This window comes from Zalophus californianus, chromosome 1 (assembly GCF_009762305.2).
Source record: "Zalophus californianus isolate mZalCal1 chromosome 1, mZalCal1.pri.v2, whole genome shotgun sequence".
Classification (NCBI taxonomy): Eukaryota; Metazoa; Chordata; class Mammalia; order Carnivora; family Otariidae; genus Zalophus; species Zalophus californianus.
The window spans coordinates 30,340,380-30,353,813 of record NC_045595.1 but is presented as its reverse complement, the minus strand read 5'-3'; the positions used below and the strand labels follow the sequence as shown (position 1 = coordinate 30,353,813).

Below are 13,434 nucleotides of genomic sequence, written 5' to 3'. Positions count from 1 at the left end.
AACACAGCTCAGGTGGTATCCACTGGCATAGCTGTACAAACTGGTAGAGCACTTTACTCCCCTGCATATGACAGGAAGTGTTTCTTTCCAATCTGGTTATGCCCATGGGAGGGAGTCATGGAGCAGAACACCTTCCAAATTTGTTTCTACCTAATTTGAGAATCTGAACAGAGAAGGGGGAACACTCTACTTCACCTACAATAGAGATATTGTAGACATTAGCATGAAAGATTGTACCTGCAAAAACTTCCTCAAGGCAAGGGATGGCTTAACCGATTTATGAACACACTGTTTACTCTGGGGTTTCTCAATTAGAATTTCATATGACAGTTTGAGGCTGAATATATTTGTGACCTCAAATAATTATGGCTTTTAAAGAATCCAATTTCTTCCCATTGGCTTTTTTAAAGTGTTGGTAGTGAAACAATCCTGATAGGGAAGGGAAGAGAGTAAATGTATACTCGAAATGATCTCCAGCCATTGAACTAATTTACAAAAAAACTCACAGGTTAGAGTCTTTTGCCTCTATAGATTGCTTAAACAATAGCTTAGATGGTAAGCATATGTGATGTGCATATACATATTTTTTTAAATTCCTTATCACCATGTAATTGAAAAGGAAAACATCAAATAATGGTTTGTTATAAAGATTCTCAGATTATCCAAAGAGCATTACTCTATTGAGTGATTTCTATAGTTTATGGCATTAATATAGTTGATGTCTTTTAAATCCCTCAATTTGAAATTTTCAGTTTAGTAAACAGGCCATAAAGTAGGTCTTATTTGCTTTCTAACAAATAAAGCAGAACAGCTTGTCCATGGGGATTTAAATCATAATTTACATTTAGGTTTATTTTTATATGTAGGCCATAAGTACAATTTGCAAAGCTGCGTAAAACTAAGGCACTAGAAAATTAAAAAGAGAGATTTATTTTTTCCCTTAAAATTGAGCTCAGTTGTAATTTAAAACTGCTTTAATTATACAGAATAATTGGATTAGGCAGAGGTTTGCACAGTTTGTCAGAAGCAGAATATGACAGTTAATGTTTGCCATTCTGTTCTCTTGAAAGCCGGATGCACACACGCACACACACAAAGTGGAAAGAAAGTGAAATGTAACATGGAAATGATTCAGAGGAATTAAGGACTTAACATTATGTAAAAATAAATCCTCATATATACATATTAATGATGAGATTTCAGAGAGAAATCTATTCCAAACGTGGCTTTGAAAAGAATTAGGACAGATATCTACTTGTAAGTCACCCTCCCTTTATCAAATCTGACATATTTTTAACATTCACCACAGTTAAACATGCAGTGTACAGCACGTCTTTCTAAAACCTGATTCTTCACCACCCTCACACCACACCTGCACACCACTGGTGCTATTATTTGTTTTATTTTTTATTTTTTCAAAGCTACTCTCATTTTTTTCTAAGATTTTATTTATTTATTTGACAGAGAGAGAAACAGCGAGAGAGGGAACACAAGCAAGGGGGAGTGGGAGAGGGGAAACAGGCTTCCCAAGGAGCAGGGAGCCCGATGTGGGGCTCCATCCCAGGACCCTGGGATCATGACCTGAGCCAAAGGCAGACGCTTAACGACTGAGCCACCCAGGCGCCCCTCCACTCTCATTTTTAAACCTAGATTTTAAAGGGAATCTTTTTCTGTCTGATTGTAAATAAGATAAAAATAACTTCAGTGACAAAACAATGTTAGTAAAATTCTAGATTGATACAGTTCCCTGCAGAGAGAAGCTCCAAATATCAACAAAACTACCCTGTCTTTAAAACAGAAGGGGATGAGCAAATTGAAGACATTCTTCTGCCACCCTGAGACTTTCTTCCTGAGGTAATCGGAAGGAATGGAATAAGGCCATTTGATTCCCCACCTCTGTGCCACCTCAAATCATCTCTAGGATATAGGACCTGACTTTTGAGAATCACAGTGTTCAATCTCTGTTTGTTGAATGGTTTAACTAGACTCTAAATTTCACTGGTTTATGTTTATCATCTTGGGTGGTTTTTCTAGAACATTCCATCATTTCTTTTCTGCTTAGTAAATCTTTCCATGCCAGCTTGACTTAATTAGTGATACTGTCCACACAGTCATGACAAAAGAGAGAAAATATTTCTCTCCCCAGCTGGCTTCATCTCCTGAATTATCTGACTAAAATACCACAGAGAAGAAAACATTTGAAATAGGTCCTTACTTTTCTCTGAATTTTATTTTAATATACATTAGCATTTTATTATGGCCCTGAAAAAGATGACTATTACTGAAGAAGTTCCCAGGCCACCAATAAATAAAATGAATAATTCATTAATTTGATAAATTTCAATTATCTACTGTAAAACACTACTAGAGACCAAAGATGAAAAAATGAAAAGCAAAGACCTTGCCCCAAGGAGGCATGCACACTCACAGGAAAGTAAGTGATGTGTATTAATAATGAATATAAAACAGAAAGGATTCCCTTCTGAAGCGAACTGTAGATTCCTTCTTTTGGAGAAAACCAGACAGTCCTGGAGGAGAGAGCTTTTGAAGTGGCCTTTGAATTTGGCTGTGAAGTGCTTGCAAGTGCAGGCTGGGTGGGGAAAGCATTCCAGCTAAAGGAAGCAGCATCCATCAAACACCCACAGTACCGGACGTGCAGGATAGTGTGGGGAGTATAGGTTCTAAATAGGTATAAAAGGAGAAAGGGAAGAAAACAAAATCTACAAATATTGGCCAAGTCAGGACAAAAAAAAAAAAAAAGTCTCGAAAAGTAAACTCAGGAAAGAGAACTTAAAGAAATAAGTACATTTAGAAGGCACAACATGAAGCCTGGAGAAGGAATGACGTCAGAGAGATCCAGCTCCAGCAGTTGCCTGTTTGTGGGCTTCCCCATTCTCAGTTTCAAATTCTGGAGTGAGGGAATCTGATTGGCTCAGCCTGGGTCAGGAGCTCCTCCCTGGACCAATCAGGTATGGCCGGGAGGACAAGATCACATACCACAAACATGGCTACTGCAGGCCAAACCAGTGTGTGGAGGTGGGTCGGGAGAGAAAGGTTATCCTGAGCTGGACACTAGTGTCCAGCCACCTCAGGACAATTCTGTGAAGTAGGTGTTATCATCCCCATTTTATAGATAAAAACTGAGACTCAGTACCATTGGGTGATCTGCCCTCACGAGTGGGAGGGAACTTGAAAATACAAAGGAAAAAGTTAAATAAATCTGTCTCTAGGATTTCCCAAAGTCTCATGTAAGCAGGAAACAAGTTCATTGAAAAGAGATGGGCAACTTTCTCTCTCAACAAGAGATTTTTTTTTTTTTTTTAATGGACTCTTTAAAGGGCTGGAGAAGTTTTGGAATAGTTTCCTTAAAAAAAAAAAAAAAGTGCCAGCCCTGGTTTAAATGGTTCTTTGCACAGCTGTGTACTTAGCAGAGAACATTTGCATTTTTGGATTATTTTTTCTTCGAGACAGATGGATGGTCTCATGCAATTCTCAAACAACTGGATCTGGGAAAGATGTGCAAAGGGATGGAGATGGGGAGTAAAAGCTGTGAGAACAGAGATTCAGAGACCAAACACTGTATTCTACCCAAACAGCCAGAGACATCCCATCCCCATCCATCCTCTTAGTAACTTAGGTAATTCCTCGAAGTATCTAAAATTTTGTACCACTGGATGAAGGTGAAAAGTTTGAGCCAGGGTATCTGAACTTCAGCACTACTGACATTCATCAGCTATTGGTTGCAGGTAATTTTCCTGTGCATTGTAGGATGTTTAGTGGCATCCCTGGACTCCAAAAGTTCTAAAGAGTTCTTAAAAACTATAAAAAAGAGAAGAGAAAAGAATGAAATCTGTAAGTATAAGCTGAATAGATGCCAGAAGCATCCCCACCTACCCCTGGTTGTGACAACCAAAAAATGTTGACAAACATTGCCAAGTGTCCCCTGGGAGGGGGAGGGTAAAATCAATCACCCCAGTTGAGAACCATTAACTTAGCTAATAATCCTTTTTCTCTGTGCTATCAAACCATTTTAATTTATTTCCACCGACTGAAACAGTGGTTTAAGAAAAGGATAGTTCAACTTTGGGGAGTTACAGTTTATATTCATTGACCTTGTTGGCAATATCATCAGTTAAGGACTGTATCATAGAGTCTGATTGCCTGGTGACTAACTCAGAAAAAATGGTCATTCCAGGATCTAACGCTCCTCATATTAATGCCAAATAGTGACTAAGGTACAGCTAGCGAACAAGGAGGCTAGGCATTTATTGTAAATCGATTTATGGCTTTCTTCTTGAGTCATATTACCTTCTTTTTTTTTTATTTTATGACTTACTTTTTATTTTTATTTTTTATTTTTTATATTTATTTATTTGAGAGAGAGAGAGAGAATGAGAGATAGAGAGCACGAGAGGGAAGAGGGTCAGAGGGAGAAGCAGACTCCCTGCAGAGCAGGGAGCCCGATGCGGGACTCGATCCCGGGACTCCAGGATCATGACCTGAGCCGAAGGCAGTCGCCCAACCAACTAAGCCACCCAGGCGCCCAGTCATATTACCTTCTTACATGCCAAAAGTAAATAGAAATCCATTTCTGTCTAGTCCATTTCCTCATGGTGTCCAGGGATGGAACCTGATTCAGATGATTCAATCAGAGAAAGTGGAGAGATTGTATTTCAGTATTAATTAAATGCTAAGGAGTTATCAGCCACCAATAAAGAATAATTTAGTGGTATTTTCCATTCAAAAATTCAATTCCCACCTCTCTGTCTCCTTGATCTAAGTATCTGATTCTCCATAGTATGAGACCAGGGATGGCTTTGTTTGGACCTTGGGTCTCCCTTGGGCTCAGTAGCTCTAGACAAGGGGCAAAGTCACGTGGTGTAGACACAGCCACTAGACCCCCATCTTCATGCCGTGCATGGGGGCCTACTGCCAGAGAAGGGAGATGGAATTTTCTTGAGATACACTTAACCTTCCATATCAGTATTCTTGCATATAAAGTAGAATCTAAGTCCATTGTTTTAATTAATCCAGGTACATTTCTAAATTACATTTGAATGTTAACCCTAGTTATAGATCCTCTTTATTAGTCAATTAACTTTACTTGGCTGAATTAACAAGATAGTTAAGAATGCAAAGGACCTAGTGTGTTCTTGACCACTTCCAAATCAACTGAAATGTTTCTGCAGCGAAGGGAAATGTGCTTGGGAATGCAGGATAAAAATGTACCATGGCTGAATTTTATCAACACTCTTTTTGGAAGTCCCGTAGTCGCAAAATTGGGGAAGCATTTACAGCCCAGGATTGCCATCTAGTGGCTAAATCCTATCATAACGTCCCTTTTGTGGGGGTATGGGAGGAGTGCTTCAAGAATCTCTTATAAGTCTCAAAGTGTCTTATCAGTGAACAAATTATTAAATGGGCCAGTGTATCCTCACAGCCCAGCCCACGGACAAACAGCAAAAAATTACATAAGCAGAAGGAAATAGGATCCTTAAAAATACCAATAGCTATTGTTTGGCTCTTTCCTTGTTTAAGACATTTAATATTTTTACTTAATCAAAGCTGACTCCCTACCTTTAAAATCCTGGCTAAAAGAGGAAAGCCTACAATTATCATGTTCTGGAAAACAAATCAGATGTGCTTATGCATCTGGCCTGATTGTTCAGCTTTTGCAAGAAGTTTAATGGCACAGAAACTAGAACAAAGGTCTGGTACACAAGTAACCATGTTGTGTTTGTCTTCTGTTCTGTTGTATATCCATCACACCAAGAATGCAACCTGGCACATTGTTGAAATGCAAGAAATACTTGTTTTTGAGAGTAGAAGGTATGCAGAAGTCAGGTGCATTTAACTCCATTTCATCTCCTGTTTATACCCCAGACCCTCTGAGATGCGGGGAGGGCATGTTCAATACAGTCCTGAGCCAAGGTCCCAGGGATACTCCAGCTCCAAGCTGAAAACGACATAAGGGAACCAATTAAAGAAATGCTACATGGTAGAGGTGACTGTAGATGGAAGAAGAGATGAGTGAGGATTAGAATTATCTGGAAGGATACACAGAGGAAATGAGACTTCTATGGGGGCAATGAGGGGGATTTGTGTAAGAGGAATGAGGAGGCATCACTAATGAAGAAAGCAGCCTTAGGAAAGGTTCAGAAGTGAGTAGAATCATGGGGGTTGGGGAGAACGAGGTCACCATTAGGAGTGAGGAAAGGGAGTTTGGGTCATTGGGATCTGCCAAGCCAGCAAGCATTTCCATGCTCTGTGCAAGTGGCATCCACAGCTCTTGACTTCTTGTAGGCCACTTCTCACACCAGCAACCTCTTTATGCTCCTCTGCCACCTGCCTTCCATCCCTCCATCCAGGTCAAGTTTCTCTGGACACAGGGAGGGCCCCAAGGAGGTTCCCAGAATGACATATTCACAGTCCACTTCCCAGAAGAGTCTGTGGCTCCTCCACATCCAGAGATTTGTCTATACTTTGTATTCACACAGGATCCACATGAAAATCTACAACACCTTGGGCAGAGATGAAATGACAGAAACAAAGAGGCTGAACCCAGAAGAAAGTGTTGAGTTCATCCTGCCCAGCCCCCTTACTTTATAGGTGAGGCCACTGGCCAGAGAGAGCTTGGGGCTGGCGTTGGGTCGCACAAGACTGGAGTTGGGGACTGGAACCTGGGGCTCTGAACTCTCAGCCCAGTTCTCCTTCTAATTCCCCACCTCCTGAGAGAGACCCAGGAAGGAGGAGCTCTTCTTCCATTCTGGAACTCCTGCTCAGTTAGGAAGGTGGGCTTTCTGTCAGAGGCACCAGTCCAGGGGCCAGCTCTGACAGGTTGTAGGGTCCAGCACTGATAAGAGAGCCACTGGGGCATTGCTCTCAGGGCAAGCTGCCTTTGTCAAATCCCAGCTCCACTTCAAACCTAGAGGGACATGGGCATTAGTACAGGTTTTTTAAAAAATGACTCTGAAGTCAACCTGTCTGGACTTGAGTCTCAGCTTCACTCCTTACTAGTCTGGCGACCTGTAGCAGACTCTCTGATGTCTTTGAGCCTCAGTTTCCTGCTCTGTAACATGGCAGGAATGAGAGTACCTGCCCTGGAAGGCTGCTATGACATTGAAAAAAGATACTGTGTGTGAAGTGTTTCACACAGGGCCGAGCATGCCGAGCATATTGAGTGTTCCATAAATGTTAACTTTTACTATTATATACTTACATTGTTGTTGTTCTTTGGTTGAGCGACCTTGATCAAGTTGCTTAAAGGCTGTAAATTTCAATGTCTATAAAATGGGAGTAAAAGCTTCACCTTACAGTGACTGTGGTACTGATTCAGTGAGACCCTTCAGGCAGAGCCCTTAGCACTGGACATATAGTAGGCCCTCAGTCAGTGTCTTTCATGAACTACCCTTAAATGGTAACAGCCCTGCAGCCCACCTACCATCCATGCCCCACCAAGAGAAAGGGGCTGAGTCTGTGCAGCTAACTGATTCTCTATCTAATGGGTTTAAATAACACTTAATAATATGAACAGATCCCAGTTCTTCAAGAATAAAATAAAAATCAGTAGCACCCAATAAATAGTGAATGCCTTTTTGTACGTCAATAACAAATACAATGCTCCAATCACACAGAACAATCTTTCTACTGCCAAACATTCCAAACAAATAAAGGTAACAAAAGAATCCATAAGCATAACCTCAAACCAAGAGATACATACTTAAACAGCCTCTGTCCACAAATAATATATTGATGGGCTCCAACAAAGCACCTCTAAGAGAGGTCACTAGGGGTAAAGGCATAAAATATAGCACAGTGAACAATATCTAAATGTCTCCTCTCATTAGGAAAACTATAATGCTTCAGAAAACCTAAAAGTATAGTACACCGAAAACTTTTTTCAGATCCTTGTATATTCCCAGTATTCCAAAGAGGCAAAAGGGGCAGATGCTGGGACCAAATATCAACTAGATGAACTGGCCTTTCCTGATTGCTGGGGGGTAAGGGGTAGTGAGGCTCGAGAAAACCCCCTCTCCTCTAGGCTGACTTGAAAAGTTCCACATGAAAGACACATTACTTTGAATGCAGACCGTGCATTTGAAGCTGGAACATGCATGTAACCCAAAGTCACAGAGTTCAACAGGGAGCATCTTCTTGTCATATCAATGTATTGGTAAAATCTGAAACATTTTTATATTGAACAAACAACCATGTTATGGGGTAGCATGTAAAATGTGTAGGGTTTTTAAAATCAGAATACTTTGGATAAATGTGATGTTTACAGAGTAGCATTTCAGACAGTGCTACCAGGCCCTTGAGAGTTCATGTTTACCCTTTATGTACCTCCACCATTAAAAAGAACTGAATTGAGGGGCGCCTGGGCGGCTTAGTTGGTTGAGTGTCTGACTCTTGGTTTCAGCTCAGGTCATGAGTTCAGGGTTGTAAGATCCCCGAATAGGGCTCCACAATCAGCAGGGAGTCTGCTTGAGATTCTCTCCCTCTGCCTTTGCCTCTCCCCCTGTTTGCACTCACTCTCTTTCTCTCTCACTCTCAAAATAAATAAGTAAAATATTTAAAAAAAAATCTGAATTGAAACACCAGATCTCTTGGGATTCCATTTATGCTGTGTATTCCTTTGTAAGGAAACATAGGTTAGACCAGGGATTGGCAAAGTTTTTCATAAAGGGCCATAGAGCAAATAATTTAGCTTTGCAAGCCATGCAAAGTCTTTGTCACAACAATTTAACTCTGCTTTTCTGGTGTGAAGGCAACCATATAAGCTGCATAGATGAATGAGCATGGATGTGCCCCCAATCCAACTGTATTTACAAAAATCAGGCAGCAGGTTAGCTTTGGCCAACAGGACATAGTTTGGCAATCTCTGTGTTAGACTATCCCTCGTCATCAATACCTAAATAAGCTTAGATTTTTGTAACTAATGTAGAATGCTAGCTCCCTGAGAGCAGGGACATTTACGATCTAATATTCAAAGTATCTAGTACAGCATCTGGGCACTAGGTGTCAATAAATGAGCTGAATGAATAGATAAAGATTTTCGGACTAGTCAGTATTTTTTTCAGACTCGTTTTCAGACTAGTCAGTGCCAACTCAGGGCAAGTAAAATTTGATTAAGAGTTTTTGAGAAATGTCCAAATGTTGGAGTAGTGCCAACACAATTGGAAAAGAAAATGTCAGGCTCTGAGCACGAGGCAGCAGGCATTTGAGAGGAAGAGATACATAGAAAAATGAAGTAAATGGGAAATAAGGAGGTGGGTGAAAAATACAGATAGATGGGACTTTGCTTTACTAAAGCCTTCTTCTGTGGCAATTAATAGAACCCTACTTTTAACTAGCTCAGACTGAGAAAAAATTGCATTATTCCATGTAACTGAAGAGTCTAGGGCTACACATGGCAGGATCTAGATGCTCAAAAAATATCAACAACGAACCATGAGAGACTATGGACTCTGAAAAACAAACTGAGGGTTCTAGAGGGGAGGGGGGTGGGGGGTTAGGTTAGCCTGGTGATGGGTATTAAAGAGGGCACGTTCTGCATGGAGCACTGGGTGTTATGCACAAACAATGAATCATGGAACACTACATCAAAAACTAATGATGTATGGTGATTAACATAACATAATAATAAAAAAAAATATCAACAAAAGTTTCTTTTAATCTCCACTCCTTTCCTTTGGGTTGTCTTCATTATCAGGCAGCCTCTTTCTTTATGGAAGGGAGCTGCCAATACTTTATGGTTGCTGTTTGCTGCCAAGAGTTCATGGGTTACATTCTGTGAGTATAGTAACCCCAACAGAAAATGTTTCTCCTTCCCTGTGGTTTTAGCCCAAGTCTTATGGCTGACTCTTATTGAATCAACTGAGTCAGGTATCCACCCATGAACCAGTCATCATAGCCTAGGAAATACAGCATCAAGAATGACTACCTCTCAGTTCAGGATTGGGGTCAGTTTCACCCAAAATATTTGAACAAGGTCTGGGAGAGATGATGCCCAAGGAAAAATTAGAATGCTCTACCTAGAAGCAGGGGCAAGGAGGTTGAACAGGCAAAAATAACAGATGTCTATGAGCTGCACCAATTTCCCTGGACCAGCTCTGCCTGCCCTGTGATAGGTCATTTATCATACCAAACCTACAAATTTCTACCCTTTATCCAGCAGCCTGATTCAGCCATCCTCCATAACTACCAACACTTCTCTGTGAAAGTGAAGAACTGACTCTATGTGTGTTAGAAGCTATTATAGAGTTACTAACCAGGGTTCCCCTCTCTCATCCCTATATTAAATACTCTCCCACATCATATGATCCTTCAGCCCCTCTGCTTTCCCCTTCGTAAATATCATCACACATGTCCTCACTCCCTTTTTGGCTTCTCCATTAGCCTAGGGGCTCATAAAAGCAGGGACCATGTCTGCAATTATTCTAAGCATAGTAGGTGCTTGATAACTATTTATTAATTGAAGAAATGAACACAGAATTTGAAATTTATCCTGAGAGCAAAGGACAATACTGAAGTATTTTTAGTAATAATTGCTTTCAACTTCTCCTCCCCAATACACTCCTTCTGCCCATCCAGATTTTATCCATTTTTAAGATCCATTCTAGTTGCCCCCTCCACACATATACACACTGTGATGGATTCCCAAATCACTGCCACCACATCAGTTTCATTCTCTCCTGAACCACAGTGTTCATTACCTCTATTATTCATTTATTAGCTCACTGTATTCTGCCTTAGGACATTTCTTGAACTATATTAAACTATTTAGTTCCTCTTTGCAGTTCCTTAATTGTACAGGTAATTACTCAGTTCTTCAGATGAACTAGGGCAGAAAATGAGAGCCAGACATCTTTTTAGCACCTCAAAACTTAACATTGTGGTGTACTGAGAATAGATTATCAGTTAATGTCTATTGAGAGATTGGTCATAAATCTTCTCCCAGGGTGCCAGGGTACCATAAAACCATAAAATTTAAGATGTGTGTCTTTTTCTGCAGGATTTTTTACAGGGTTAAAGGGACATTTGCATAAAAATTTATTTGTAATTTAAAAATGTGGGGGCGCCTGGGTGGCTCAGTTGGTTAAGCATTGCCTTTGGCTCAGATCATGATCTCAGGGATTGAGCCCTGCATCATTGGCTCTCTGCTCAGCAGGGAGTCTGCTTCTCCCTCTCCCTTTGCCCCTCCCCCCACTCTTACATGCTCTCTCTCTCTGTCTCTCTTTTTAAAAATGTGGCTAAATTTGCTCAATTTTAATAAAATTTGGATGTAATAACAATATATAGATAGATCATATCTTATGATAAATTGTCTTTGGTATTAAACATGCCCTCAGCCCTCAGCCTTGGTGAGTCTCTGGGACAGAGACTATAAAATAGAAGTAGTCAGAGTTGAGGAGAAGCCAGAAGAAGTAAGGCCTATCTGACAATATCCAAAGTCAGAGGAAGTCTGTATTAAACCAACAAAAGCTGGGGTGGGGGGGAGGAATTAACAAATGTAAAAGTTCACAAATGCAAGCTGGAACTAAGTTTGGTCTATGAAGTAAGGAGAGTTCAGTTAATGGAGAAAACCACCTCTACAATGTGCCATGAAGGACCCAAAAGACAGGAGCCGATGGGTTCTTTGGCTGATCTAATAATTAAATTGACATAAAACAGATTAACAGGAGAAAAACAAATTTAATTCCTACATCCAGGAGCTCCTAGAAATACAAGACTTGGGGGCGCCTGGGTGGCTCAGTCGTTAAGCGTCTGCCTTCGGCTCAGGTCATGATCCCAAGGTCCTGGGATCGAGCCCCACATTGGGCTCCCTGCTCGGCGGGAAGCCTGCTTCTCCCTCTCCTACTCCCCCTGCTTGTGTTCCCTCTCTCACTGTGTCTCTCTTTGTCAAATAAATAAATAAAATCTTAAAAAAAAAAAAGAAATTCAAGACTTGAAGAAGTGAACAAAGCAGGCAGCTTTTATACCTTTTAGACAACGAAACAAACATGTGAAGAATTGACAAGACAAAGAATTTTGGGCTTGAGGCAGTAAATTAGTAAAGAATTAACAAGTTTGATTTATACAACCTTCTCACCCTTGGATTCCCTATCCTTGGCAATAATGATCTCCTTTCCTCCTGGTACAGAGAGGGTACCTTTCATGTACGAGACTTATTTCCTGCCTTCAGGGAGACAAAGGACATCAGAAGGACTTCTTGCATTGGTTGTTTCTTATGTAACTTTAATTCAAAATGATCAATATGCCAAGGTGGCATATTTTGGAGGAGTCTGCCCTGAACCTCATCAATGCGCAAGAAAGATGTTAAGGAATTTTATAAGTATCATGTTGTGTTTTTAATAGCTCTCTCTGGTATTATCTGTACTTTTAAGATAGATCGTGTCGTTAGCATGCAAACATTATATTCACAAAAAGTCATACATACCTCTGGTGAAGCTAGATCTTGTTATCCATTTGCATTTACTAATCTTCTTGTTTATTCAAGCCTAATTAATAGCAGAAGACAGTTTGGAAATTAAAGGTTGCCCTTGTGGCATAGTCACCAGTTATTGAAAGATTTGGAAATCAGTGTACTTTATTAATTAGTAGTGATTTTGCTTTCAACTAAGCAGATAACAAAAATGGGCATGTCTGCCTCACATAACAGAAGATTAATAAGTAACACGAGAGCCACTGATTCTGACCTTACATATAAATCTTGGCTATGAGAGACTTTGGGCCATTGATAAGGATATAGATATCCTAGTTGGCTTTATGTAATGGCTGATCAATGATGGAAAGAAATGTTCCGAATATCACTGAATGCTTCCAAACAATGTTTCCTATCTTCTGCTCTTCAGTATAGCCAACATGAAGAGAATAAAGTTAGAAAAGAGTATAATGTCGGAAAAAAATAGCACAGAACAATAGGGTTGGAAAACCAAGAATGGTAAAACTGATTCCACCTTTCCTGCCAAAGCTAATGCAGCATAGAATAACCTAGACTGATTGGAAGATTTGTAAATCAATGCACTTTATTAATTAGTAGTGTCTCTCCTCTTCAGTTTATCAGCTAATAAATGTATCACAAGAAAAAAAAATAGAAGTAGTCGTACCTACATCACTGGTTTGTTGCAAGGATTCAAGCAGATGATGGCTGTACAGGGCTGAGCATCATGTCTAGGACATGTCTAAGCATAAATGTTGTGGACAGTATACAAAGATGTGGAATTACAGACAAGATGTGCTGAGACATGGATCCATTATTACAAAGAAAGCATTGACCAAGCCAGTGTCCCTAGACATGACCATCAAGTGTAATCTAACTCTTTAAGGCAAGAATATATGCCAAACACTTAAAGTACCCTACAAATACCACGGATGTAGGAAGGGCTAAACCATGTATCAGTCACTCGTTTGTGTCCTTTATCTGATTTTTTG

At 40.2% G+C, this 13,434-nt stretch overlaps 1 protein-coding gene across 1 annotated transcript in view; it reads left to right on the top strand.

Annotated features, from left to right (window-relative positions):
• The window catches only part of CADPS (calcium dependent secretion activator), a 476,365-nt gene that overhangs the window by 261,247 nt on the left and 201,684 nt on the right, over nt 1-13,434 (top strand). The window lies entirely within an intron of this gene.